The sequence below is a fragment of the Odocoileus virginianus genome, chromosome 14 (assembly GCF_023699985.2).
Source record: "Odocoileus virginianus isolate 20LAN1187 ecotype Illinois chromosome 14, Ovbor_1.2, whole genome shotgun sequence".
NCBI lineage: Eukaryota > Metazoa > Chordata > Mammalia > Artiodactyla > Cervidae > Odocoileus > Odocoileus virginianus.
Window position 1 is genome coordinate 57156448 of NC_069687.1, and position 27853 is coordinate 57184300.

The 27853-nt window shown below is 40.7% G+C and overlaps 1 long non-coding RNA gene across 1 annotated transcript; it reads right to left on the bottom strand.

Moving 5' to 3' along the window:
• Nucleotides 1-891: 891 nt before the first annotated feature.
• Nucleotides 892-27853, bottom strand: LOC139038199 (uncharacterized). The gene is made up of 2 exons (XR_011491125.1): nt 27661-27853; nt 892-1243 (listed from the first exon to the last, which is right to left on the bottom strand). It is a non-coding gene; the product is annotated as an uncharacterized lncRNA (long non-coding RNA).

Below are 27853 nucleotides of genomic sequence, written 5' to 3' on the forward strand. Positions count from 1 at the left end.
GGAGGCTCATGACTGTGACAGCATGGCTCTTAGCCCCAGCCTATCGGTCCCGTGCTGTGACGCATCCCCAAGCCCTTCTGACGGTGAGCATCATTGCCCCTTGCACAGCATCTCCCCTGCCTCTGGCCTCCGAGGTTACTAATCCCAGAGTCTCAGGGTTCTATATACCTCACCTCTGCCTTCCTTTCTTGCATTTTCAACCAAGTGAGTAAATTAACAGTCTCCTGAGACATCTCTTTTTGACAGCTCTTCTCACATTCCTGTTTCCTAGTTCCTCCAGCAGAACCTACGTAGCACTATTAACAATCCCGTTAAGTCCCAACATTTCATCTTGGTCTGTTTCCTTCTGTTACCTTCCACTCCTTCCTCCCACCTGAAGAGACGCTGACAGAGAAGTGATTTTCAGGCTTTACGACAAAAAAGGATCACCTAAGGAATTTCTGACTCCATAGGTTATGGGTGAGGCCCTGGAATGCATTTTCAGCATGGGCCTGGAAAGTGGTCCCAGGACTCCTTTAAGGAAAACAGTAAGTAGACACGATCTCAGTGCTTTATGTCACCCTTCAGCCTAACTGGCCCCTCTGAATGGTAGAGATAGCCTTTCTCCTAATGACTCAAAATGACCGTTCAACAGACATCATGAGTGGTATCTGGGCGGACAATCTCCATCAGAACAACTGCCCTCAGCTGGTCCAGGCAGGAACTACAGCTCTAAAACACTCTCCCAGCTCTATACCCCATTGGATCCTTACTCTAACATAACTATCTTTGAGCTATGAATAATATTTTATTTTCCACTCAAGTAATTATTCTGCTGCCTACTTATCCCCCCTATTCTATTAACATCAATGCGAGTTTTATTAGAATAGAATGATAATGCTTCTCTATGCATTTCATTTGTTTATAATTTTATTTGGTTTTGGCTGTGCTGAGTCTTCGTTGCTGTGAGGGTTTTTCTCTAGTTGTGGCAAGCGTGGGCTGCTCTCTGGTTGTGGTGCACAGGCTTCTCCTTGCAGTGCCTTCATTGTTACAGGGCACAGGCTCCAGGGCTCATGAGCTGCAGCAGCTGCATCACGTGGGCTCAATAGTCGCAGTTCCCAGGCTCCAGAGCACTGGCTCAATAGCTGCAGCACACCAGCTTTATTGCTCCACAGCATGTGGGATCTTCCCAGGTTAGGGATAGCACCACTGTCTCCCACACTGGCAGGTAGATTCTTTCCCACTGAGCCACCAGGGAAGCCTTCTGTAATTCATTTTTGAGAGATATTTAGATAATATACAGATTTAGAATTCATAACCCAACTTTTGCAGAAACAATTCTACCAACAGTCATCTCACATATACTTTCCTCAAATATGTTATAACAGCTAACTGAGCTTGACATCGATGGAGAGGATAGAGATTAGTGAGAATTATCACTACCACCTGGCAAGTGCATGGCTACTAGAGGTGGTGTGAAGTGTCAGGACCAGTTATAAACAGGGTTTGAAGGAGGCAGCACAGAGCGCAGTCCAGTGGAAGCAAAGGGCGGGGGCCCGGGGAGCTGTTTTCCCTGTCCTTTGCAACATGAGTGTCAGAAGCAATTTTAGCCAAAAATGCATGCTGTTTTACACATAAAGAGTCTTTATTATAAACATAACATAAATTTTATGATTTTAACCATGTTTAAGTGTACAAGTCAGTGGCATTGAGTACCTCCACATTTTTGTCTAACCATCATCACTTTCCACCTCCAGAAGCTTTTCATCATCCCAGACTGAAACTCTATTGTTATTTTGATCCATTAACTGGTTTTGGTCACATGTATAAATTTTTTTTTGGCATAGTACCTAAATACGTGTTAACTATGTTAACTGTCACAATAACATCAGGGATGTTGGGTCTTCATTTTCGCTTTTGAGTTTCATTTTTGAGCAGTCCCGCTTGTAGGAAGTAATGTTTCATTGCTATTACTTTTTCTTAGAAGTCTTCCCATGAACAAAGAGATCTGCCTTCTAAAAAAAAAAAGAATGAAACTCACTGTATCTTGAATTTTTTTTTACATTAAAAAAATTTTTTTAATTATCAATTCATTTGGCATAAATAAGATCCTGTCTTTCTTTATGCCATCACATTTTATCAAGATGGGCAACATAAGTTCTTCAGAAATAATAATCAGTTTATTAGAATTCTGAACCAAAACATTTAGTGTTTACATGAAAGAAAAATATTTATTAAAATCACCATATTGGGGAATTCTGATTAGCTCTTAAAAATCCGTGGCTGCATTAAAGGTTGAAAGGATAAGTAAATGATACAAACATTATATCAGAGAAAGAATGGTGTGAATATAGTTAAAATTTATTAAAAATTCCACATATTTAATGAAGGACGTTAAATTTCAATATGAGGTTGGAATTTAAGAGTTTCTTTTTTTTTCCATTTATTTTTATTAGTTGGAGGCTAATTACTTTACATCATTGCAGTGGTTTTTGTCATACATTGAAATGAATTAGCCATGGATTTACATGTATTCACCATCCCAGTCCCCCCTCCCACCTCCCTCTCCACCCGATCCCTCTGGGTCTTCCCAGTGCACCAGGCTCGAGCACTTGTCTCATGCACCCAACCTGGGCTGGTGATCTGTTTCACCCTAGATAATATACATGTTTTGATGCTGTTCTCTTGAAACATCCCACCCTCGCCTTCTCCCACAGAGTCCACAAGTCTGTTCTATACATCTGAGTCTCCTTTTCTGTTTTGCATATAGGGTTATCGTTACCATCTTTCTAAATTCCATATATATGTGTTAGTATGCTGTAATGGTCTTTATCTTTCTGGCTTACTTCACTCTGTATAATGGGCTCCAGTTTCATCCATCTCATTAGAACTGATTCAAATGAATTCTTTTTAATGGCTGAGTAATATTCCATGGTGTATATGTACCACAGCTTCCTCATCCATTCGTCTGCTGATGGGCATCTAGGTTGCTTCCATGTCCTGGCAATTATAAACAGTGCTGCGATGAACACTGGGGTGTACGTGTCTCTTTCAGATCTGGTTTCCTCGGTGTGTATGCCCAGAAGTGGGATTGCTGGGTCATATGGCAGTTCTATTTCCAGCTTTTTAAGGAATCTCCACACTGTTTTCCATAGTGGCTGTACTAATTTGCATTCCCACCAACAGTGTAAGAGGGTTCCCTTTTCTCCACACCCTCTCCAGCATTTATTTCTTGTAGACTTTTGGATAGCAGCCATCCTGACTGGCGTGTAATGGTACCTCATTGTGGTTTTGATTTGCATTTCTCTGATAATGAGTGATGTTGAGCGTCTTTTCATGTGTTTCTTAGCCATCTGTATGTCTTCCTTGGAGAAATGTCTGTTTAGTTCTTTGGCCCATTTTTTGATTGGGTCATTTATTTTTCTGGAGTTGAGCTGGAGGAGTTGCTTATATTTTTGAGATTAATCCTTTGTCTGTTGCTTCTTTTGCTATTATTTTCTCCCAATCTGAGGGCTGTCTTTTCACCTTGCTTATAGTTTCCTTTGTTGTGCAAAAGCTTTTAAGTTTCATTAGGTCCCATTTGTTTATTTTTGCTTTTGTTTCTGAAATTCTGGGATGTGGGTCATAGAGGATCCTGCTGTGATTTATGTCGGAGAGTGTTTTGCCTATGTTCTCCTCTAGGAGTTTTATAGTTTCTGGTCTTACATTTAGATCTTTAATCCATTTTGTTTATTTTTGTGTATGGTGTTAGAAAGTGTTCTAGTTTCATTCTTTTACAAGTGGTTGACCAGTTGTCCCAGCACCACTTGTTAAAAAGTTTGTCTTTTTCCCATTGTATATCCTTGCCTCCTTTGTCGAAGATAAGGTGACCATAGGTTCGTGGATTTATCTCTGGGCTTTCTATTCTGTTCCATTGATCTATATTTCTGTCTTTGTGCCAGTACCATACTGTCTTGATGACTGTGGCTTTGTAGTATAGTCTGAAGTCAGGCAGGTTGATTCCTCCAGTTCCATTCTTCTTTCTCAAGATTACTTTGGCTATTCGAGGTTTTTTGTATTTCCATACAAATTGTGAAATTATTTGTTCTAGTTCTGTGAAAAATACCGTTGGTAGTTTGATAGGGATTGCATTGAATCTATAGATTGCTTTGGGTAGTATAGCCATTTTGACAATATTGATTCTTCCAATCCATGAACACGGTATATTTCTCCATCTGTTTGTGTCCTCTTTGATTTCTTTCATCAGCGTTTTATAGTTTTCTATGTATACGTCTTTTGTTTCTTTAGGTAGATATACTCCTAAGTATTTTATTCTTTTTGTTGCAATGGTGAATGGTATTGTTTCCTTAATTTCTCTTTCTGTTTTCTCATTGTTAGTGTATAGGAATGCAAGAGATTTCTGTGTGTTAATTTTATATCCTGCAACTTTACTGTATTCATTGATTAGCTCTAGTAATTTTCTGGTAGAGTCTTTAGGGCTTTCTATGTGGAGGATCATGTCATCTGCAAACAGAGAGAGTTTCACTTCTTCTTTTCCTATCTGGATTCCTTTAACTTCTTTTTCTGCCCTGATTGCTGTGGCCAACACTTCCAAAACTATGTTGAATAGCAGCAGTGAGAGTGGGCACCCTTGTCTTGTTCCTGATTTCAGGGGAAATGCTTTCAATTTTTCACCATTGAGAGTAATGCTTGCTGTGGGTTTGTCTTATATAGCTTTTATTATGTTGAGGTATGTTCCTTCTATTCCTGCTTTCTGGAGAGTTTTAATCATAAATGGATGTTGAATTTTGTCAAAGGCTTTTTCTGCATCTATTGAGATAATCATATGGTTTTTATCTTTCAATTTGTTAATGTGGTGTCGTACATTGATTGATTTGTGTATATTAAAGAATCCTTGCATTCCTGGGATAAAGCCCACTTGGTCATGGTGTATGATTTTTTTAATATGTGTTGGATTCTGTTTGCTAGAATTTTGTTAAGGATTTTTGCATCTATGTTCATCAGTGATATTGGCCTGTAGTTTTCTTTTTTTGTGGCATCTTTGTCTGGTTTTGGAATTAGGGTGATGGTGGCCTCATAGAATGAGTTTGGAAGTTTACCTTCTTCTGCAATTTTCTGGAAGAGTTTGAGTAAGATAGGTGTTAGCTCTTCTCTAAATTTTTGGTAGAAATCAGCTGTGAAGCCATCTGGTCCTGGGCTTTTGTTTGCTGGAAGATTTCTGATTACAGTTTCGATTTCCTTGCTTGTGATCGTTTTGTTAAGATCTTCTATTTCTTCCTGGTTCAGTTTTGGAAAGTTATACTTCTCTAAGAACTTGTCCATTTCTTCCAAGTTGTCCATTTTATTGGCATAGAGCTGCTGGTAGTAGTCTCTTATGATCCTTTGTATTTCAGTGTTGTCTGCTGTGATCTCTCCATTTTCGTTTCTAATTTTGTTAATTTGGTTCTTCTCCCTTTGTTTCTTAGTGAGTCTTGCTAATGGTTTGTCAATTTTGTTTATTTTTTCAAAAAACCAGCTTTTAGCTTTGTTGATTTTTGCTATGGTCTCTTTAGTTTCTTTTGCATTTAGTTCTGCCCTAATTTTTAAGATTTCTTTCCTTCTACTAACCCTGGGGTTCTTCATTTCTTCCTTCTCTAGTTGCTTTAGGTGTAGAGTTAGGTTATTTATTTGACTTTTTTCTTGTTTCTTGAGGTAGGCCTGTAATGCTATGAATCTTCCCCTTAGCACTGCTTTTACAGTGTCCCATAGGTTTTGGGTTGTTGTATTTTCATTTTCATTCATTTCTATGCATATTTTTATTTCTTTTTTGATTTCTTCTATGATTTGTTGGTTATTCAGAAGCGTGTTGTTTAGCCTCCATATGTTTGAATTTTTAATAATTTTTTTCCTGTAATTGAGATCTAATCTTACTGCACTGTGGTCAGAAAAGACGACTGGAATGATTTCAATCTTTTTGAATTTACCAAGACTAGATTTATGGCCCAGGATGTGATCTATTCTGGAGAAGGTTCTGTGTGCACTTGAGAAAAAGGTGAAGTTGATTGTTTTGGGGTCAAACGTCCTATAGATGTCAATTAGGTCTAGCTGGTCCATTGTGTCCTTTAAAGTTTGTGTTTCCTTGTTCATTTTCTGTTTAGTTGATCTATCCATAGCTGTGAGTGGGGTATTAAAGTCTCCTACTATTATTGTGTTACTATTAATTTCCTCTTTCATACTCATTAGCGTTTGCCTTACATATTGCGGTGCTCCTATGTTGGGTGCATATATATTTATAATTGTTATATCTTCTTCTTGGATTGATCCTTTGATCATTATGTAGTGTCCATCTTTGTCTCTTTTCACAGCCTTTATTTGAAAGTCTATTTTATCTGATATGAGTATTGCGACTCCTGCTTTCTTTTGGTCTCCGTTTGCGTGGAATATTTTTTTCCAGCCCTTCACTTTTAGTCTGTATGTGTCCCTTGCTTTGAGGTGGGTCTCTTGTAGACAGTATATATAGGGGTCTTGCTTTTGTATCCATTCAGCCAGCCTTTGTCTTTTGGTTGGGGCATTCAACCCATTTACATTTAAGGTAATTATTGATAGGTATGGTCCCGTTGCCATTTATTTTGTTGTTTGGGGTTCACTTTTATACCACCTTCTGTGTTTCCTGTCTAGAGAAGATCCTTTAGTATTTGTTGAAGAGCTGGTTTGGTGGTGCTGAATTCTCTCAGCTTTTGCTTGTCTGTAAAGCTTTTGAGTTCTCCTTCATATCTGAATGAGATCCTTGCTGGGTAGAGTAATCTAGGTTGTAGGTTATTCTCTTTCATTACTTTAAGTATGTCCTGCTATTCCCTTCTGGCCTGAAGGGTTTCTACTGATAGATCAGCTGTTATCCTTATGGGAATCCCTTTGTGTGTTATTTGTTGTTTCTCCCTTGCTGCTTTTAATATTTGTTCTTTGTGTTTGATCTTTGTTAATTTGATTAATATGTGTCTTGGGGTGTTTTGCCTTGGGTTTATCCTGTTTGGGACTCTCTGGGTTTCTTGGACTTGGTTGGCTATTTCCTTCCCCATTTTAGGGAAGTTTTCAGCTATTATCTCCTCGAGTATCTTCTCATGGCCTTTCTTTTTGTCTTCTTCTTCTGGGACTCCTATGATTCGAATGTTGGGGCATTTCACATTGTCCCAGAGGTCCCTGAGGTTGTCCTCATTTCTTTTGATTCTTTTTTCTTTTTTCCTCTCTGCTTCATTTATTTCCACCATTTTATCTTCTAACTCACTTATCCTATCTTCTGTCTCTGTTATTCTACTCATGGTTCCCTCCAGAGTGTTTTTGATCTCATTTATTTCATTATTAATTTTTAATTGACTTTCTAAAATTTCTTCTAGGTCCTCGTTAAACATTTCTTGCATCTTCTCAATCTTTGTCTCCAGGCTATTTATTTGTAACTCCATTTTGTTTTCAAGATTTTGGATCATTTTTATTATCATTATTCTAAATTCTTTTTCAGGTAGATTCCCTATTTCCTCTTTTGTTTGACTTGGTGGGCTTTTTTCATGTTCCTTTAGCTGTTGGGTATTTCTCTGCCTTTTCATCTTGTTTAGATTGGTGTGTCTGGAGTGGGCTTTCTGTATTTTTGTGGTCTGAGGTTCCTTTTTATTGTGGAGGTTTCACCCAGTGGGTGGGGTTGGACGATTGGTTTGTCAAGGTTTCCTGGTTAGGGAAGCTTGTGTCAGTGTTCTGGTGCGTGGAATTGGATTTCTCTCTCTGGAGTGCAGTGGAGTGTCCAGTAATGAGTTTTGTGATGGGTCTATGTGTTTGGTGTGACTTTGGACAGCCTGTATGTTGACACTCAGGTCTATGTTCCTGCGTTGCTAAAGAATTTGCGTGGTATGTCTTGTACTGGAGCTTATTGGCTCTTGGGTGGTGGTTGGTTTTGGTGTAGGTATGGAAGCTTTTGGATGGTCTCTTATTCCTTAATGTTCCATGTAGTCAGGAGTTTTCTGGTTTTCTCAGGATTTGGGCTTAAGTCTCCTGCCTCTGGATTTCAGTTTTATTCTTCCAATAGTCTCAAGACTTCTCCAACTATACAGCACTGATAATAAAACTTCTAGGTTAATGGTGAAAAGATTCTCCACCGTGAGAGACAACCAGAGAGGTTCAGAGAGTTACATGAAGAATAGGAGAGGGAGGAAGGAGATAGAGGTGAGCAGGAGGAGAAAGGGGGGACTCAAGAGGAGAGAGACAGATCTACGCAGTTATCTGTTCCCAAAGTGTTCTCCATAGCCCAGACACCCACAAAGATTCACAGAGTTGGATTGAGAAGAGAAGGGGAAAGGAGGAAATAGAGGTGTTCTGAGGTAGAAAACAGAGAGTCAAAAGTGGGAGAGTAATCACCACACTCCTGAATAGAAATGGGAACTGAATATTGGATTCTTAAATGTCCAAAATTTATATCACATACTACTGAAAAATAAAGATTAAAAATCTAATGTAGAGGTTAGACTCTTTGAAATACAATATTTAAAAACAAAAACACAAAAAAAATTTAGAACTGTATATGAAGTTCGGTTTAAAAATAGGGTTTCTCTCTCTCTCTTTTTTTTTTGGCAAGGTTATAGTGAAAATGAAAATTAAGGAATAATAGAGGAGTATTAGAGGACTTTAAGGAAATAGGAGAGAAAAACAAGAAAAAGAAAAAAAAAGGAAAAAAAAATTTTTTTCCCTAATTAAAAAAATCGTAAAAATATACGAAAATGAAAGTTGAGGAGTAATGGGGGAGTAATAGGGAATTTTAAAAGAAAATAAAAGAGAAAAAATAAAAAAAAAAGGAAAGAAAAAAAAATTTTTTTTAATTAAAAAAATATACATACATATATATCTAGGAATTTCTCTGGAGTTGTTGCGGTCAGCGTAGGTTCAGGTCAATTTCAGATAGTTCCTCTTTCCAGCTTACACTTCTCGATATCTGTAGGCCCCTTCCGGTGTAGTCGGTGTTACCTTCAGGGATTTTAATCTGTTGCACCGGTCCTTTCTGAAGCGGTTCCCTTTGTTTATTTGGCTTCTGTTTGCCGTCTCTTTGGTGTCTAATTTCCGCCCTGACACAGGCGGGCGGAGGTGATCTCTTATTTAGGTTCTCTAGTTCAGTTCAGTCCTGCTATGGGGAGGGCGGGGCGCTGCAGACAGATACCGCTCTGTGTGGATAGCGCTCACCGTGTTCCGGCCACACTGGGTTTGCCCCGCTCACGGGTGTCTGTGCTTTCCCCGTCTACACTGCTCGGGCTCCCGGCTGCTCTATATGGAGCGGGCCCTGCGTTGAGTGCGGGTCCAGTTTTCGGGTACTCCACAAAAGCGCAGATTCGGTTGCGCATGCGTTTTGTGCCTTCCCCGGCCTGAGCGGTTCAGGCAGCCAGGGGCTTGGGCGTGCTCTCCATGGGTGCAGCGCGCCTTTTCCCTCTGCGTCGAGAGGCCCAGGCAGCCAGAGGCTTGGGTGCACTCTCCCCGGGTACGGCGCGCTTTTTCCCTCCGCGGCCCCAGCACGTACCGCCAGTCGGGTCTCAGGAAGACTTTAGCTAGAACCCGGAGGCCTGTTTGCAGTGTGGGAGGGGGTGGCTTCTCAGGGGCTGACTTTGCCCTTTTCCCCTCCCCCCTGCCTCCTACCTCCAGCGGGGATGGGCCGGCTCTTCTCTGGAGTTTCTCAGTCCCTTTGTTTTGTGAACCGCCGGCAGTGTGTTCGGGCCGGTTAATTTTGACCCTTGCTATCCCACAGTTTAAAAAAGCTCCCTCCGATTGCTCTCAGGGTCTTCGGGCTGGTCCTTACCCTAAGCAATGCCGCCCGCTCCTCTCCGTTCCGCCCCTGCTTGTTGCTGGCGGGTACGGGCGTCTGGGGTACTTTTCTGCTGGGAGTTGCTTTTAGGCACGTAATCTGTGGGCCTTGTTTAATTTTTCCTCCCAGTTAGATTGCCGAAAACTTCCCCCAGTCCCGCCAGGGCGAGGGTTTCCTGGTGATTGGAAACTTCCTCTATTAAGACTCCCTTCCTGGGACGGGTCTCCGTCCGTAGCTCTTTTGACTCCCTTTTTATCTTTTATATTTTGTCCTACCTCCCTTCGAAGACAATGGGCTGCTTTTCTGGGCGCCTGATGTCCTCTGCTAGCGATCAGAAGTTGTTCTGTGAAATTTGCTCAGCGTTCAAATGTTCTTTCGATGAATTTGTAGGGGAGAAAGTGGTCTCCCCGTCCTAGTCCTCCACCATCTTGGCTCCTCCATATCTTGAATTTTTATAAATTTAAGATACACTATCGGATCTTAGCGATTTCATTTTTCCTATATCTTAAAATATTTTGCTATTCATCATCTTAGGCATTATTTGATATTGCTCACCAATTATTCTCAATTATGCTAAAAACATTAAAATAATGTGTAATGGAAAAATAATGAAATTGCCTAAAAGGTTCATGCAATAATAAAATAAGCCGTCACTATTACATCATCCTTCAGTTTTCCTATTGTCTTGCCCAAGTACTGCAGCATCTTTCAAGGATTAAGAGAAGACAGGGGATACCATCTTTGTAATTTTTTAAACATATTTCAGTCAACACAGTTGAGAATTTATAATTTTTATTTTCTACCTATAGTGGCAAAAATAAGGAAATCTGCATAGGAAGTTGTTTCACAAGTATTACACAAATCATAAAATCAATGCAAAGAAATTGCATGTAACCAAGATCTCAGACTATGAGTCTTCAGATGATGATATGTTAGACAAATTTTCTCAAACTCTAGAATCATTGAGTGGATACTGTATTTCTAAAGATTAAAAGGCAATGTGGTGTTCTCAATGAGAGAGTCACCCAGTAAGAACTTTATCATGCAAGGTTTTCTGATCAGAATCTGGCCTATCCTGTTTGGCTAAAAAGATGAATTTCAATATTCTTCCATCTTTATGATTACTGTACACCAAAATTTTGCTTGATATGGGTCATAAGCAGACAAGACAGGTATGTATAAAAGGGTGGATGAAAGAAAGAAATAATGCAATCTACTGATCACAAATTCATGTTTATAAATGTGAAATGTTTTACAATTATGGAAAAAAGATGGCTGTCCTCTAAAAACTATGAGCCATCAAAATTTTCAAAAGTATATTTTGATGATGTTAACTGCAAGAAGATAAAAATCAGAAGCAATGATAAGCTAAAACTTTTAGAAGTGTATTTAAAATCTGGAATCAGATTTACAAGATGGATATGTTCCAGAATCACACATGACAGTCGATGACTGTGGTTGAATGGTATTCAAAGGAAGTTGCCCATTTTTGGTGTATGTACCTTCTAAACCTGGGCGACTCAGATGATTAAGAATCTACCTGTAATGTGGAAGACCCGGTTTGATCCCCAGATTGGGAAGATCCCCTATAGAAGGAAACAGCAACCCACTCCAGTATTCTTGCCTGGAGAATCCCATGGACAGAGAAGCCTGGTTGGCTACAGTCCATGGGGTTGCAAAGAGTTGGACATGACTGAGTGACTAACACTTTCACTTTTCACCTTCTAAACCAGGAATTGGGATTTTCTATGTTGAAATTTTTATTAAAATTTCTAATAAATCTGTCTTCACACTATCTGTGATTTTACTTCTACAAATTACTCATAAAATGACTTAAAAATATAAAAGCATAAGAAAAGATTCTTTGGAGGCAAATGGTAAATATTGACAACTATTCCTGGTATACCAAGTGGTAAGTACTCAGTAAACTCTGTTGTTATTATCACAGTCATCATACAGAGTTTAATCAAGTCCTAGATTTACCCTGAAACAGAAACCACATCCTTTGTTCACAAAACAATAAGGACTCATGAGCACCAGCAGGTCTGAGGTATCCTGTTACCACACCCAGCACAAAGCGTGTCCAGTAGGCAGTTCCACTGCAGTACACCAAAGGCCCATCTGGGGGCCTGATGTGGCCATTCACAGGTGAGCCTTCTTCCTGGAGTGTGTGTGACTTGGTGCAAAGCCTGCCAAGATGCATCACTCCCAGAGAGCAGCGTTGAACTATATCCATCACCACAGGGAGCTCAGCCTGGTGCTCTGTGACAGCCTAGAGCTGGGGGATAGGGTGGGAGGTGGGAGGGAGGGTCAAGAGGCAGGGGACAAGGGTATACCTACAGCTGATTCATGTTGCTGCATGGCAGAAACCAACACAACACTGTAAAGCAATTATCCTGCAATCAAATATAAATGAATTATTTAAAAAATAAACTAAAGCAGCTGAAAAGAGGCATCATTCTCCATGACCACCACTTACTTCCGCTGACTCACACAGGACTGAGAAGCCGCCAGAAGACCTGGTAATGTACCTTCCATGAATATTAAGAGCTCAGTCCTTTAAAACAAAAGGAAAAGAAAAACTTGTACCCCAAGCTCCTTTAATCAAAGGTTGTGATTGTGAATGAAGAAGAAGACTATGAGACGTGACCATCTGGCTCGAGGAGGGAGTATCCACTGAAAAACATCATACCACTGAATCCAGAAAAGGACACCATGAGGGCCACAGAAAGGAAAACAGAAATAGAGGAACTTTTTAGTAACCTTGAAAAGAAAAATGTAAGTTGGTAAAGAAGAAAACTTGGTGATTCAAATGTCTACAGTTACATGTATATATGTATATGTGTGTGTGTGTATGTACGTATACATACACACATAATTTTTAAAATTAGAAATGTGACTTCCTGGGTTTGTCCAATGCAAGGCATAACTTTCCAGTTACAGAAGGATCCTTAAATGGGACAGAAAAGTTCCCACAAGACTGTGGATGGTCCCCATGCAGCATATAGTCAAGTGGTGAGCAGAGGACCACCTGAAAACTGTGCTGCAAAAGTCATTCCTGAACTAGGAGAGAGGAAAACTGGATTCCCTCTAAGGTCTCTTCCATCTGAACTCAAGATAACACAATGGGGAGAATGTGGGTCCTGCCATCAGACTGTCTGGGTTCAAATTCTAGCCCAGTCTTTAGAACAGGGCTATGGTATGCCGTGGTTAGTCATTCAGTCATGTCCAACTCTTTGAGACCCCATGGACTGTAGCCCACCAGGCTCCTGTCCATGGGGATTTTCCAGGCAAGAATACTGGAGTGGTTGCCATGCCCTCCTCCAGGGGATCTTGCCAACCCCGGGGTTGAAACCAGATCTCCCGCATTGCAGGCAGATTCTTCACCCTCTGAGCCACTTAGAACAGGGCTCAGTTCAGTTCTGTTCATTTCAGTCGTGTCCAGCTGTCTGCAACCCCATGGACTGCAGCACATCAGGCTTCCCTGTCCATCACCAACTCCCGGAGCTTACTCAAACTCATGTCCATTGAATCGTGATGCCATCCAACCATCTCATCCTCTGTCGCCCCCTTCTCCTCCTGCCTTCAATCGTTCCTGGAATCAGAAGTCTCCGGCAGAGGCACGGGCCAGCGGTGGCCTGCTGCAGGGTCGGAGGCAGAGTGCAGCAGTGCATGCATCGGATCTTTTGAAGGAGGTCACCATTATCTTTATTACCTCCACCATAGTTTGGCCTCAGTTCAGGCAACAGGGAGGAACACTGCTCCGCCCAATACAAAACACTGGATTAAAGATTTACTGAGCATTACCCCACCCATCAGAACAAGACCCAGTTTCCCCTCAGTCAGGCTCTCCCATCAGGAAGCTTCCATAAGCCTCTTATCCTTCTCCATCAGAGGGCAGACAAAACGAAAACCACAATCACAGAAAACTAACCAATCTGATCACAAGGACCACAGCCTTGTCTAGCTCAATGAAACTATGAGCCATGCCATGTAGGGCCACCCAGTAAGGATGGGTCATGGCGGAGAGTTCTGACAAAACGTGGTCCACTGGAGAAGGGAATGACAAACCACTTCAGTATTCTTGCCTTGAGAACCCCACAAACAGCATGAAAAGGCAAAAAGAACAGGGTTAGAGAGACGCTATTTAAATAAACCTAACTTGTATTACCTGTGGGCAAGTGGGGCCCAATGATGACAGTGGTACCCACTTGGGGAGGGTATGTTCTGTTTGCCCCTACAGACCCCTCTGCAACCTCCACTAGCCCTGTCTGCCCAGGAGACATCCACTGGCCTGGAGGAAATTTTCTACAGACTCTCTTGTTGGGTGCAAGAGGCTCCTGCCACAGTAGGAGATTGAAGGAAGGGAAAAGGGAGAGAGGGGGCAGTGAAGCCATGGATAGGATAGGAATGGATAGATAGGATAGGAAGTCCCTATCCTATCTGACGGGCTGTGTCCTTCAAGTGAGGGTCACATGCTCTCCAGGCAGCCCTATCTGCATGCTTGCTTCTGGAAATTCCTCCCCTAACCTCAACCCTCCAGGCCCAGAAGTGACAGCTCCTTTGTTACTAACCCAGAGATACTGCACTTTCTCTTGTGGATCCCTACTCCTGCTTTCACTTTGCAAATAGTCTACTAATTAAACCCTCTTCCAGTGATCTTAATTTGAAGTTGCTTCTGTGCTTTGCTGGGACCCTGATGCCTTTGAGGATGGTTGAGAAGGTTAATGTGCACTTAGAAAACATCATGACAATGATATTTGTATCCTCCTTTCTCCTGAGTCTCACTCCTCTTTAAACCCAGGGTTAACCCTTCTATTTAGTTCCTCTTCTGATTCTTTAACAGAGGAGTCAACAAACTCTGCAAAGAGCCAGACAGTTCATCTTTTAGGCTTCATGGGCTACCAGCCTGTCACCATGACTCAACTCTTTCCTTGTGGGAAAGAAGCAGCCACAAGCAATATAAAAACAATAAGCATGGCTATGTTCCCATAACATTTATGAACACTAATATTTGCATTTCTTAGGATTTTCATGGGCCACGTAATAGTCTTCTTTTGATTATTTTTCAACCATTTGAAAAATATAAAAATCATTTTCAGCTCTCAAGTTATACAAAAACAGGCAGGCTTTGTACTACACTCCATAGTTTGCCGACCCTTGCTTTAACAGAGTTCTGAGATTTAGTATTTATACTACACCAGAGAGCTTTTAAGTTCCAAATTATCATTCTACTTTTCTTCTAGTTTCCTTTTAATTTAAGAAGGCTACAAATTCATTCTTTAAAGCCAAAGCTTGCTAGCTCTTTACCATCATCTTTGCAAATGGCTTCCAAAATCCTGTCCCATAGCACATTCAGACCCCTCCTCTCTACAGCATCTTCCAGGGGCAATGATCCTGAAGCTGTTCCCACACAAGAAACCCATCCCAGAACCATTTCATCTTGGAAAAGGCACAGCCAGGACTAGCCTAGGGTGTTTCACTCCTGGAGATAAGTGTGGTGTATCCAGACAAAGCCTGTATACTGGCAATGTTGAGAAGATGAGGTTAGTGTTTGCAGGATTCCACCTGATTATGTCTACTACCCATTCAGGACATTCATGGATATCTGATGATTTACTCCTCTGATGATGATTCTCTCCTCCCTTCCTTCCTCCAAAGGCCAATCTGATCAGTTGGTGCAAAAGCTCTGGGAGATACTAAGCTGTTTAACCCACTCCAACAAAAATGACTTATACAGACACAGGCATTCTTGAATTTCATCCATCCAGTCTTTAAAATAATTCCTTATCTAAGCAGTGATTTTCAACTCTGGCTACACATTAGAATCACCTGGAAAGCATTTTAAAATGCTGATGTGCAGACCCCACCCTATAATGATTACAATGTTATCCGCGATTTTACAAAGCTTCCCAGTGAATTCTGGTGCAAAGTGAGGCTTTAGAATTATGGACCTAGAGGGATGGCCAAGGAAGAAATGCTCAGGCAGCTGAAGGAGGTCATGTCACGGCATACCCATTCAAATCACAAATGCTTTATTTTTCTTACTCTCCATGCAGAGTTGCAAAAACGAAGGCAATTGGGAGAATGGATTAGAAATAAAAATTACTGTGCACCTAGTTTGTGTTTTGCTTGTATTATAACTTTTCATTCATTTACTCATTCATCCAATAGCATTTATAAAGCTACTCTGTGCCAGGCACCCTGCTAAACACTGCATATATGAGGTGAGTAATACAGGCATGATCTCTGCCCTCATGGGGCTTATATTCTCATGGGTGGATAGTGTAGAGGAATTGAACTGATTATGACACAATTATTATTTAATGACAATTAAGTCTTGCAACCTCAGAATACACCTTCCATGGGTATCGACTTACTTGAGGGAGATCAGGCAATCTGGCTGAGCCTCAAAGCATGAACAAGAACTTATAAAATAAAAAGTGGGGATGGCAGAGGGAACTACATGTGCAAAGGCCCTGTGGTAAGTAGGTAGGAGTTTAGAGCTTTTGAAGAACTGAAGACAGCGTGGGTGAAATTCAGAGAGCAAAAGAAGAACAGTGGGATACATGAGGGCCATGGCCTTGGAGGCCTTATTAAGACACTATATGTTACCTCATTTGTACTTCATTAATGTCTGCATTTTATACTCGGAACACCAGTAACATGCTCAGGGTTTCATCACTGGAAAGAGGTGAGGCCAGCACTCAAACCCCCTCAGTTTAATCCCCCCCCGTGTACTTTTAGGATGAGATGATTTACTACAAACAGAAATTATAAATCCTTGGAGAAGGAAACGGAAACCCACTCCAGTATTCTTGCTTGGGAAATCCCATGGACAGAGGAGCCTGGCAGGCTACAGTCCATAGGTTCACAAGAGTCTAACACGACTTAGAAACTAAACCACCACCACCAAATGCCTCTGGAAGGCTTTTCCCGGGTGTTTCGCATGGGGCCAACCTACCACTCTGAGTCAGCACCCAGACGTGAGGGTTATTGTTCCCTCCAACAACCCTGACCTGGTAGGCTCATATTGACAACTCTGCCTCTCTTGCTCATTAAGATTCTAGAGGACTCAGAGATGAATAAAATAATGTGTTAACATAAGACAGGTTTTAGCAATGCTTGGAAAGAAAGCAGCATGTTCTAAGACTAATAGTGCTGGAGGGACTGATTTTGACTGAGAAGAACATAAAATGTGAATCCAGCTCTGATGGATGATAGCCCATGATGATCAAGGTTTAACTGCAATGCCTTATTTGACTGTTGTCTCTGATTTGGTAGTTTTCCTAATTTTGTTCTAGCTTGTACCCTCAATCATCTTCTGTGTGAAAGCTCTTAGTCAATCTGAATAAAAGGAGTCTTTTTAAAATGATTTTTAAAAAAGAAATTATAAATCATTTGTGTTTCTATAGTCTCTTTATATAGAAATGTAATATCTGTCCTTATATGTAGATGCATAGATTGTTGTTGTCCAGTCTCTAAGTTGTGACCAGCTCTTTGCGACCTCATGGGCTATATATAGCATGCCTGGCTCCTCTATCCTCCACTGTCTCCTGGAGTTTGCTCAGATTAATGTCCACTGAGTCTGTGATGCTATCTATCTCATACTGTATTGCAGGCAGAGTCTTTACCACTGAGCCACCAGGGAAGCCCAGATATATAGATAGGAAGGAACAAAATAAAAGAAATACAAGAATCAGCTTTAGGGAAATTAACCTTCACTTTATGAAGGAAAAGATTGGCCTGCACCTCCGAGTCAGTCTGCGACAGAATTCGAAAAAAGTTCCTATCATTGAACCACAATAATAATAATCAGAAAAAAATCATTCATTGATGTATTTATCAGTATTTATGAACACTTACATACCAAGCACTAGAGACACAGATGAAAATACAGAATCGCAACACTAGTAGATCTTACAGTCTTTTCTAGAAGAGAGGATAGAAGCAATGTACTTAGCCCAATTCAAATCAGAAATTCTCAAAGTTTAACAGAAGAAAAGAGAGTGGTAATACTTTATAGTTAGTATTTATTTCTATGAGGATTATCTTTTTCTACTCTACTCCTTCACCCCAAAGTTTTTCAAATGTGACCATCCAAAAAATTAAGGCCAATAAAAATTGCTATTATTTGGTAATTAGGGAAGACCACATTGTGAATAAAATTTAAGCAATGGGCAAGGACATTCTGGAGCATGATCAAAAAATTGTACAAATTTTGGAAAATTGTACAAATCTTCCCCAAAAGGTCTGATCCAGTTCCAAAATCAGCAATGTACATGAGATTGCTCCAATCCTCTTCCAGATGGTTTGAGGAAATGGGAGCTGAGTCCTAGACATAATGCTTAGTATAAGAGATAGAAATGGACAAATAAAAAGCTTCATTAAAATCCTAAAATAAAATGGAAAAGTCTGCAGCAGATGGTATGGATTATACACAGTTAAATGTCTGACAAAGACAGTCATGATTTTTTTTTTTTTTTAATCAGCAACAAGGATTTGGGAGAAAATGGGAGGACTGAATTATAGAAAATACAGTATTGATTTTTGAAAATGGAAGTAAGATTATCCTAATCAGTACCTCAGGTAAACTTTTTCAATTCCTATTAAAATGTTCAGCTTGAGTCTAACAATCAAGGAGACTCCTCAGCACACTTTCCTGAGACCCAGTGGGAGGTGGTGGGGAAGGAAAAGGGCCCGTCTTCTCCAAAAAACAGCCAACAACTGCTCAGAACAGTTGACCTTGGGGGACCGGCACACATGCCCATGGTCAGGAGGGGTGACTAAGTGGGGAGGCCCTGCTAAGTTCCACACACCAGTCTATTGCATATCAAAACCACACCATGTGTGTACATATATGCACATAGGTACACATGTACATATACATCACCAGTCACCCTCTTTCCTCTCTTAAGAGCTATTTCTTCTGCCCTATCACCCAGCTAGCACTCGGCAAAAGAGAAGAGACTCAGGCCATCAGAGCACAGTGAAGCCTCTCGCCATGTATTCCCCAAACTAAGATGCATAAGAACACCTTCCTGGTCCTCCTTGGAGACAACTAGGTCAGAGTTGTGCCTAAGAACAGCCTTCTCTTTCTCCCTTCCAAGAACACTCCAGGGGCCATCTCCTGCAGTGCCATGGCCTGCAGTCACCCTTCCCTCAAGTAAAATGTTAGAAGTGGCAATAGACTATAAGAACTTTGCTTTCAAGGGTCACAAATGCTTACCATGCAATACTTTGTGCCAGCCCCACCCACATCAAATTTATTCTCATTAATACTTTGACTCTCATTTTCTCATCCTCCAACATTATGAACCTTAATTTCATCAGCCAGCCATCCCAGTTTCCTGGATTTGAGCACACGCAGTTGTCTGTTCATCATACCCATCATGATAAGTGTCCTTAGTAGGTTGTCAGCTGCCTCTGATGTGTAAATGTGTGGTCTAGACTCACTGAAAGTGTGGTTCCAGGATTAACAACATCAGCAGAATTATTAGAGAAATGCAAAGCAAAACTACAATTAGGTATCAACTCACAAAGGTCAGAATGGCCATCATTAAAAAGTCTACAAATAACAAATGTTGGAGAGGGTGTGGAGAAAAGGGAACCCTCCTACACTCTTGTTGGGAATGTAAGTTGGAACAGCCACTATGGAAACAGTATGGTGGTTCCTCAAAAACTAAAGCTAGAGTTGCTATATGTTCCAGCAATTCCACCCCTGGGCATGTATCCAGACAAAACTATAATTCAGAAAGATACATGCACCCCAGTGTTCACAACAGCACTATTCACAATAACCAAGACATGAAGACAACCTAAATGTTCATCAACAGATTACTAAAGAAGATGCAGAATAAACACAACAGACTATTGCTCAGCCATAAAAAAGAATAAAATAACGCCATCTGCAGCAACATGGATGGACCTAGAGATTATCATACTAAATGAAGCCAGAAAGAGAAAGACAAATACTGTATGATATCACTTACATGTGGAATCTAAAATATGGCACAAATGAACATATCTATGAAGCAAAAACATATTTATAGAGAATAGAATTGTGGTTGCCAAGGGGAAGGTGCAGTGGGGAAGGGAAGGATGGGGAGTTTGGGCTTAGCAGCAAGCTATAATATATAGAATGGATAAACAACAGATCCTATTATGGTACAGGGAACTATATTAAAAATCCTGTGATAAACCATAATGGCAAAGAATATAAAAACAGTGTATATACATCTAACTGAGCTATTCTGCTGTATAGAAGTTAACATAACATTGTAAGTCAACAATACTTCAATAAAAAAGACAAGAAATAAAATACAAATATCAGAATGAAAAAAAAAAATCAACAGAACTCTAGCCCTAACCCCAGATCTCCTGAGTCAAAACCTGCATTTTAACACTACCCCGGATGATCGTTATGCACATGAAAGTTTAAAAATCACTGAGAAATAGGAATTCTCTGTCTAAACTGCAAGGCACTTATCATACTCCTGAATACAGGTTGGGAGTAAACATGAAATGTTAACTGAGTCACTAGAATTGGATTTTACAGAGATAATAGGGGAATATCTAATAAACAGCTGTCAACACTATTTACATCTTGACTCCATAATCTCTGTGCCTTATATGAAGCACTTTGAGAACTCAAAGGCTCTATGTATTTAAGTGTTAAGTGCCAGAGAAGTTCAAAGAAAGGAGAGCTTGATGTGGGGGGAAATACCATTGAGACAGTAGGACTTGAACCAAAGATAAGTGGATAAGACCTTGCTAAAATATGACTACTAGGAAAGTCTTGTAAATCTAAAACAGATGGATTGAGTTGTCAACTAATGCTTACCAACCATGTGAACCTCAAAAAATCGCTTCTTTTCTCCAAGCATTAATAAACCAGGAAGGTAACACAGCAGAGTGGAAACATGATTTGGTGTCAGAAGGACCCACCTCCAATTCTAGCCAGACTATGTCACCTTGGGACAATTACCTTCCCTTGCTAAGCCTCAGCAGCCTACCTAAAAATGAGAGTAATACCTGAGAATTCAATAACAGGAGAATAAAGTTCTCAGATGTATCTGTTGCATAACAGGTGGTCAGCTAACATTCCCTTACCTTTGCTCCTCCCCTCCTCTGGCAGAGAATTGGTTGGGCCAAGAGAAATGTAAACTAAATCTAGATCTGAGTTGCCGAGGACAATCTGGATGAGGAAAGTCCTAAAGAGCTCGATTTTGATGCGGCATGAACTAAGGGTCATCATGCAAAGGTGAGATCAGTATTTTAGGAAGGCCAGCCTAGCAGTGTGTCCAGGATGGACTAGAGAGACAGGTGATTGCAATAGTGAATTGGCAACTTCACTGAAATGCATAAAGGACTTTGTATCAGCTTTCACAGCACATCCACGTGGATCATTTGTCTCTGCTTCCAGATCTACTCTGCACTTCACCTGCTCTAACCTGAATATTTGAGGACTGGCTTTCTCGCCAACTGGCTTCCTGGTAGGAACAGCCAATGGGAGGCTAGAAAGCCTGAAGCAGGAGAAGGAAGCCAGCTGTTTATCCTTTCCTCTCCCTGCTCAGGGTGGCATCTTACAGCTTATTTCTCCTGGGTGCCTCCAGCTCCAACAGGCAACCCTGGCCTTTGGGCTCCCTGCTTCCACCAGGAGCCTTTGCAGAGCTCCCAGCTCTGGGCTCTGCCGACACCTCCACCCTCTGTGGTCTCTCTGGTGTGAGGCTGTGACAAGCTCCCAGCCACCGCCAACCTCTGAGTGGCTGTACCCTCTCCTTCTTGCTTCTCAGTTTTACCATCACCTGGGTAACCATATAAAATATAACAAAACTATAATATGGCTTCCTGGACTATATTATTCCTTCTATTGAAAGATTAAAAGTCGTTTATATTTCCCAACTAGACCTTATCTGACACAGCATCGAAATCACAATACATCTCAGATGATTTTTATATGATGATGTGTGTGGAAAATATACAAATAAAAGCTACATAGTGACTGATCTTCCACTGAAGAGTAGGAGAGAAATTGGGGTCAGAATTCTCCAACCAAAACATATCACGAATCAATTAACACAGGATAATTATCAATCTGGGAATGTAGTGGTACCTATGAGCGTGTCACATTTAATTTAGCACTCGCATGTGTGATTTGGAAAGGTGAATAACAAATGCAAAAATTAATTCCACAGGTCTACTCAGAAGATGTTGCAAATACCCAAAAGGATGGTAAAATAATCATACACACAAAAAAGCCTTACAGTTAGAGAAATATGGGCAGGATATGGTGGTGAAACTTATCAAAATGCATAGCTGAATCAGAATAGTATAATGAGATACTGCCCCAAAATCACATTTGCATAGTTAAAGCAATAAAAAACACAGATATTCCATGGGTAGGAAAGAAAGTAAGAAATGAATAAAGCTGAGAAGACCGAGGAGTGACAGTGCAAATTTGTATGTAATTTTGAAATACGATGGAGGAAAAAGATCCTAGTTAAGTTGAACTTTAACCATAAACACCCTGTGGTTTTTTTTTTTAAAAAAAAAAACAACAACGATGAAAGACACTCTCTCTCCCTCCAACTTCCAATCACTCCCCCAATTTACACAATATGGATCAGGTCTTATTCACTATGTCTTATTCAGTTTTGTGTAGCTCAATAACAAAAAGGAGAAAAATATTAAGAATTGCAAGAACTCTGGGAGATAAAATCTAAAAGATAATCAGCTAGAGGATATGAGTGATAAAGGAAGCTGAAAGAGCCAGATTGGCTGAACAATCCTATTTCTAGCACAGACCCAGAGAAAATCAGGCATATTGTATGGAGCAAACAAATTCCAATTAGGGAATAGATCTCAATGTTGACCTAATTATCAAGTGTCCAGCTTTCATTTTTATGGGATGAATCCAGGCAAGTAAAATAAATTCTTGGAGACAAAACTGACCTTTCTAATAAGGAAAATGACTTCCTCTTTTTCCACGAAATTCCAGATGGTCAAAAAACAAAAGCCCAGTATATCATTTTTTTGTTCAGCTTGAACCTTAAATCCTCCTATAAGGATAATATTGACTTTGAGGGATCCAGACAGTGTGTTTCTATGTGGTCAAGAAGGGTTCTCTTTCAGGGAAAGAGGAGTTCAAAATAAGGACAAAAACTCTTAACTATGAAGGATACAGCTGGCACAAAGTAGCAGCCACCAGTAAGATGGCTTGCTCCCTAGTAAATTATTAGGTAAACGAAGAATAAAGGATTAAAGTGAAGCACTCATAGCTCCATGTTAAGCTGGGCTGTTATAATCTAAGTATTCATGAGAAACCATTTTAGAATTTAGAAGTGGGTGGGAGAGAAGTAACTCAAGTCAACTGTAATATAGTAAGGGTCTGTCACATGATCTAATTACAGAAATGAAAGCAACTCAGGAATTATGTGGCCTATTCAAGTCTGCAGGGAGGACGAACAAAGAATATAATTATCCATCAAGCCTGTTGATGAAACAATTACTATTTAAAGCAGATATAGATTTAAAATTAATTTGCTTCTGCATTCTGCGGATTTGGGGATGGAGATAAACAGTGTTTGAAGTTTAATTATCCATGTGTAAGATGAAGGGGCTCATTTCAATTCGGTTAGCACTGTAGAGTGTTGGGATGGTGTGAAAGGAAGGATCCGACTCGGCTGCAAGTCCCGGCACTGCCAAAACCTGTGATTAAAGCGAGCGAGCGAGGAGGCTCCCTCAGCCTAATCCCCACAGGATGTGGTAATATCACCACAGGAGAGAGGGTGCAATTGCAAATTAATATTTAAATGAACACTAGTTTGAAATTTACCTGGAGGGGGAAACACACTATCTCTAAAAGAACAGAAGAGGGCCAGCCAAAGAGCTCCAGACTCCACAGCCATGCAATCTAGGGAGTGGAGACCTTCACGCATGTTTGAGCAAAGAGGACATCTACCTGCCAGCCACTCTGAATGGACTGATTCTTATCAGAGGCCACGTGGGCAGTGTCCCAGGACCAAACAGCAGGGCCGAGGGGAGGGCAGGGTGAAAGGGTGAATTGGAGCTGGAGTGCAAGATGAAAAACAGAGACCAGAAATTTCAAAAGTTAAAGAATGACTATGGAGATGCATGGAATCGTGTCTGTGCTCAGACATCAGAACCCTCTGGGACACAATTTCCAGATGTCAGATCTACTCACTGGCTTCCATGGAGAAGGTGTGCTCAGTGACCCGGTCATGCTCAAAGGGCTTAGAGCAGGGGGCTCTGTGGCGTGGTGGTTCAAAGGCTGGACTTGAGATTGGACCAGCATGTGTGTAAATCCAGCCCTGTCACTTTACAATTTTGAGACCTTCTCAAAGCATTTGGCTCTCCAAAACCCCTGCATCTCATTGATGACATGACTTTCATTCTTTCCTCAGTGGATGGCTGTAAGTATTAAAGGTGGTTACGAGGCAAAACCTCAGCATCCTCTCCCTACTAAACTTCCAAGGTGTTTGGGTAAAGAACCTCTTAAATGTAGACTGCAGAGCCCAGAAACAGAGAGACTCTGCCTGCTCACCTAGCTTCCCTTTCCCTCCCCACCATTCTCGCCGCTCAGCCTCCTTTAATCCTCCACTCTCTCTCCCGCTTGAAGGTCCACCCATTCACTTTTGTCTTTGCCTGGGAACAATTTCCCTCCCTCCTCCGCCTTAATCATTCAACATCTATTTATTCTGCAGATCTCAACTCATGGTATCTTGGGTAGTAGTTAGAAGCTCAGGCTCTGAGGACAACTCATTACATTCAAAATCCCAAATCCACCATTTACTATCTGTGTGACTGTCACCCATCAAAGAGTCAGCTTCCTCACTACAAAACAGGTATGACTTCCAGCAGAGGTGGGCCTCACACTGTTGTTGGAAGGGGCACCGGAACGAACACGTGTGACAGTCTCAGCACACAGCCTGGTCATGGGGAGCACTGCTTTTGCCAGACTCTCCAAAGCCCTCCCTTCTTTGTCACTTGTCAGGGTGGCGACTTGAAGTTAGTGTGATTATTTCAATCTGCCTGTCTCTCCACCAGAATGGAAGCTCCACATGGGCAGGAGCTTTCCAGTGTTTAGTCCGCAGAATAGATTCAGTTCCTAGCAGAATACACGCCCAAGTATACGCTGAGGAATAAATGAGTGTAAATGCTGAGCACAGTGCCTGGCATGTCCCAGGACCTCAATACTAGCTTTTCAGTAATAACCCACTGATAATGCCAACTGATAAGTGAAAGAATTAATATTCACTTTGCCCTAAGGTTCTCAACTAGAAGTCATTTTGCCCCCCACCCCACCCCACCCTAGGGAAGACTGGCAATGTCTGGATGGGCAGGGAGAGGGGCATGTGGGTGCTACTGGCTCCTAGTAATCAGAGACCCTGCTAAACACCCTACAATGCACAGGGCAGCCTTCCCACGACACAGAGCTATCCAGCACAAAATGGCAATGATGCTGAGGTTGAGAAACACTGAATTTTGCCTTCTGTCATTTTTCCCTGACCAGTTAATTCTCCAGTTGAGTTACAGCAGGCAAATCCAGCTTAAAGTAATCATCGTCACCTTTCATCCTGTCCATTCCTGTAGGTACAAGCCCATCTTTTCCTCCCCCTCTGTCCCCAAACTCCAGTGGCCTAATCAACAGTCTTATTTCTTCTCACCCCTGTAACCAGTGGGAGCTTGAAATGTGGGCATGTGGGTGAGGCTGAAGAAGAGCACACACTCCAAGATATTACCCCCTTTGTTCCCTCTTTTGCCTCATACACATATTCCAAGTTTCAGCACAGCTTCAGTAGAAGTCAAATGTGATTACCACTCCTTGGCTTTTAGAACAGAGCTCAGTTATAAACTCAAATGTTTCAAGAAAGTTCAGGTAGCCAAAATGTGGAGCAGGGGCCAACATGTATGAACTCTCAGGTCTAATACACAGGTCACTCTAAGATGCAAGAGAATTTGCTCCAACAATAAGCCCTAGGCTCAAAATGGTCAAATGTAGTCACGGGGATGAATTATAGGATCTGAGAAAAAGTAGGATAATGGAACAAATGCTCTGAAGTGGCAATCCAGGTAATATCAAGTGCACCAATACACATGAATGCTAATACAAATTTTAAAACTCAGCCTTTAGTTGACTGCATAAAATGACATGTTCACAATGGTTAAAAGTATGCCAAACAGAAATTACTAGTGTTGCCAAGGATGTAAAGAAATTGAACCCCTTGCACACTATTGGCTAGAAGGCATAATGGTTCAGCCACAGTAGAAACCATTTTGGTTGTTCCTCAAAAACTTAAACGTAGAGTCACCCTATAACCCAGCAATTATATTAATGCCAGTAAAAACTAGGCATAGAACCAAAAGAATTAAAAAACAGAGAAACAAGAACATAGACATATATATTCACATCAACACTATTCACAACCCCAAAATGTTGAAATAACCCAAATATCCATCAACAGATAAATGGATAAATAAATGGTGGTATATCCTTACAATGGAATATTATGCAGCCATAAACAGTGAAAAGTACTGATACATGCTACAGTATTGGCAAATCTACAAGAATAGTATGCTAAACAAAGTCACGTAATATATGACTCTGTTTATATAAAATTCTAGAATAAATAAATCCACAAAAACAGAACATGCATTAGTTGTTTCTAGGTGCTGGAAAAAGAGGGAAATGCAGAGAAATGCAGGAAAACTGTTTACTGAGTAAGATTTTATTTATTCACACAGATTATCATCTCCTTTAAATTAAGACAGAAATGCTTTGGAACTAGATGGACATGATTGCAAAACACCGAGAATGTACTAAATACCACTGAATTGTTCACTTTAAAAATGGTTGATTTTGTTATGCAAATCTCATCTCAATAAATTACTTTTTTAAAGCACGTCAGAATCACACAAAATTGACTAACATGGAAAGAGAGAATACTCAAAATGGAAATAGATATCATAGCCTGAGGGATTATGTGTAATTTATTTTTTCAGTCTTAATATTACTTTGTTTTCAAAGTAATACATATTGACTATAAAAACTTTATAAAAGACATAATAGCACCACTAAGAATATATGAGACTCTATGAATAATAGTTCCAATTCAGTATCAAATTAACTTTGCAATTAAAAAAAAACCAAGACCCTGGGCATTAAGTAATATAAGCCTACACTGTTGAACATCTCTTTCTGCTATAACTTTTTTATTATAAGTTCATTTCTTTCTAATGGGCAGAGGCCAAGCTGGGGGAGCAAGAGTTGCGGGGAAGTAGGTAAGCCTTTTTGACTAAGGCCTCTCTTCTATCCTTCCAGCCACGTCAGGCCAGTATATCTGGCTCTTACCAGGCTGACAAAATCTGGCCTCCATTGGACAGAGTTCAAGAAAGCCTCCTTCTCCACATCTGAGCCATCAACCGTCCATGAAAGAAACTAGAATTTCTAGTTCTTTCCCTGAAGAACCTTCTTCCTGCCCACAACAAGTGGTATCCATAAACTATCGTGCTAGTAAGCTCTGGGAATGGGGTGATAGGGGCTTAGTATCCCTGACTTAATGAAAAAGATCACTACCTCCAAAAAATTCACAAATGATGGTGAATTCTATGTCTCATGAGCTCTCATCCAACCAAACCTTTATGAGCATGAACATGAATAAAATGAAAAAGGAATAAAAAGGGGAACAGAAGTGTGGAGCTTGGCTCAGCACAGAATGGATACATTACCAGCAAATGAACAACAGTCAAAGATCCATATTATAACCATACCAGAGTGATAACTGTCTCTATGAAAAGACACCATCCCAATTCACAGATCCAGAAGTTTTGGTTTAAATATTCACTCTTACCTTCAACCATCAATGGTCTCTCTTTCAATCCAATTTTATCATCAAAGCGTCAGCTCCAATATCCCTCCTCTTCTTGCAACACTTGCTCCTTCTGTTTTTAGAGCAAACCTGCTCTTCGTGAGTCACTTCCTCCTGATTAAAAAGACCAAATGCCAAAGGTGTGTACCTATCCTAGCCCTCCTCCCTAAACAGA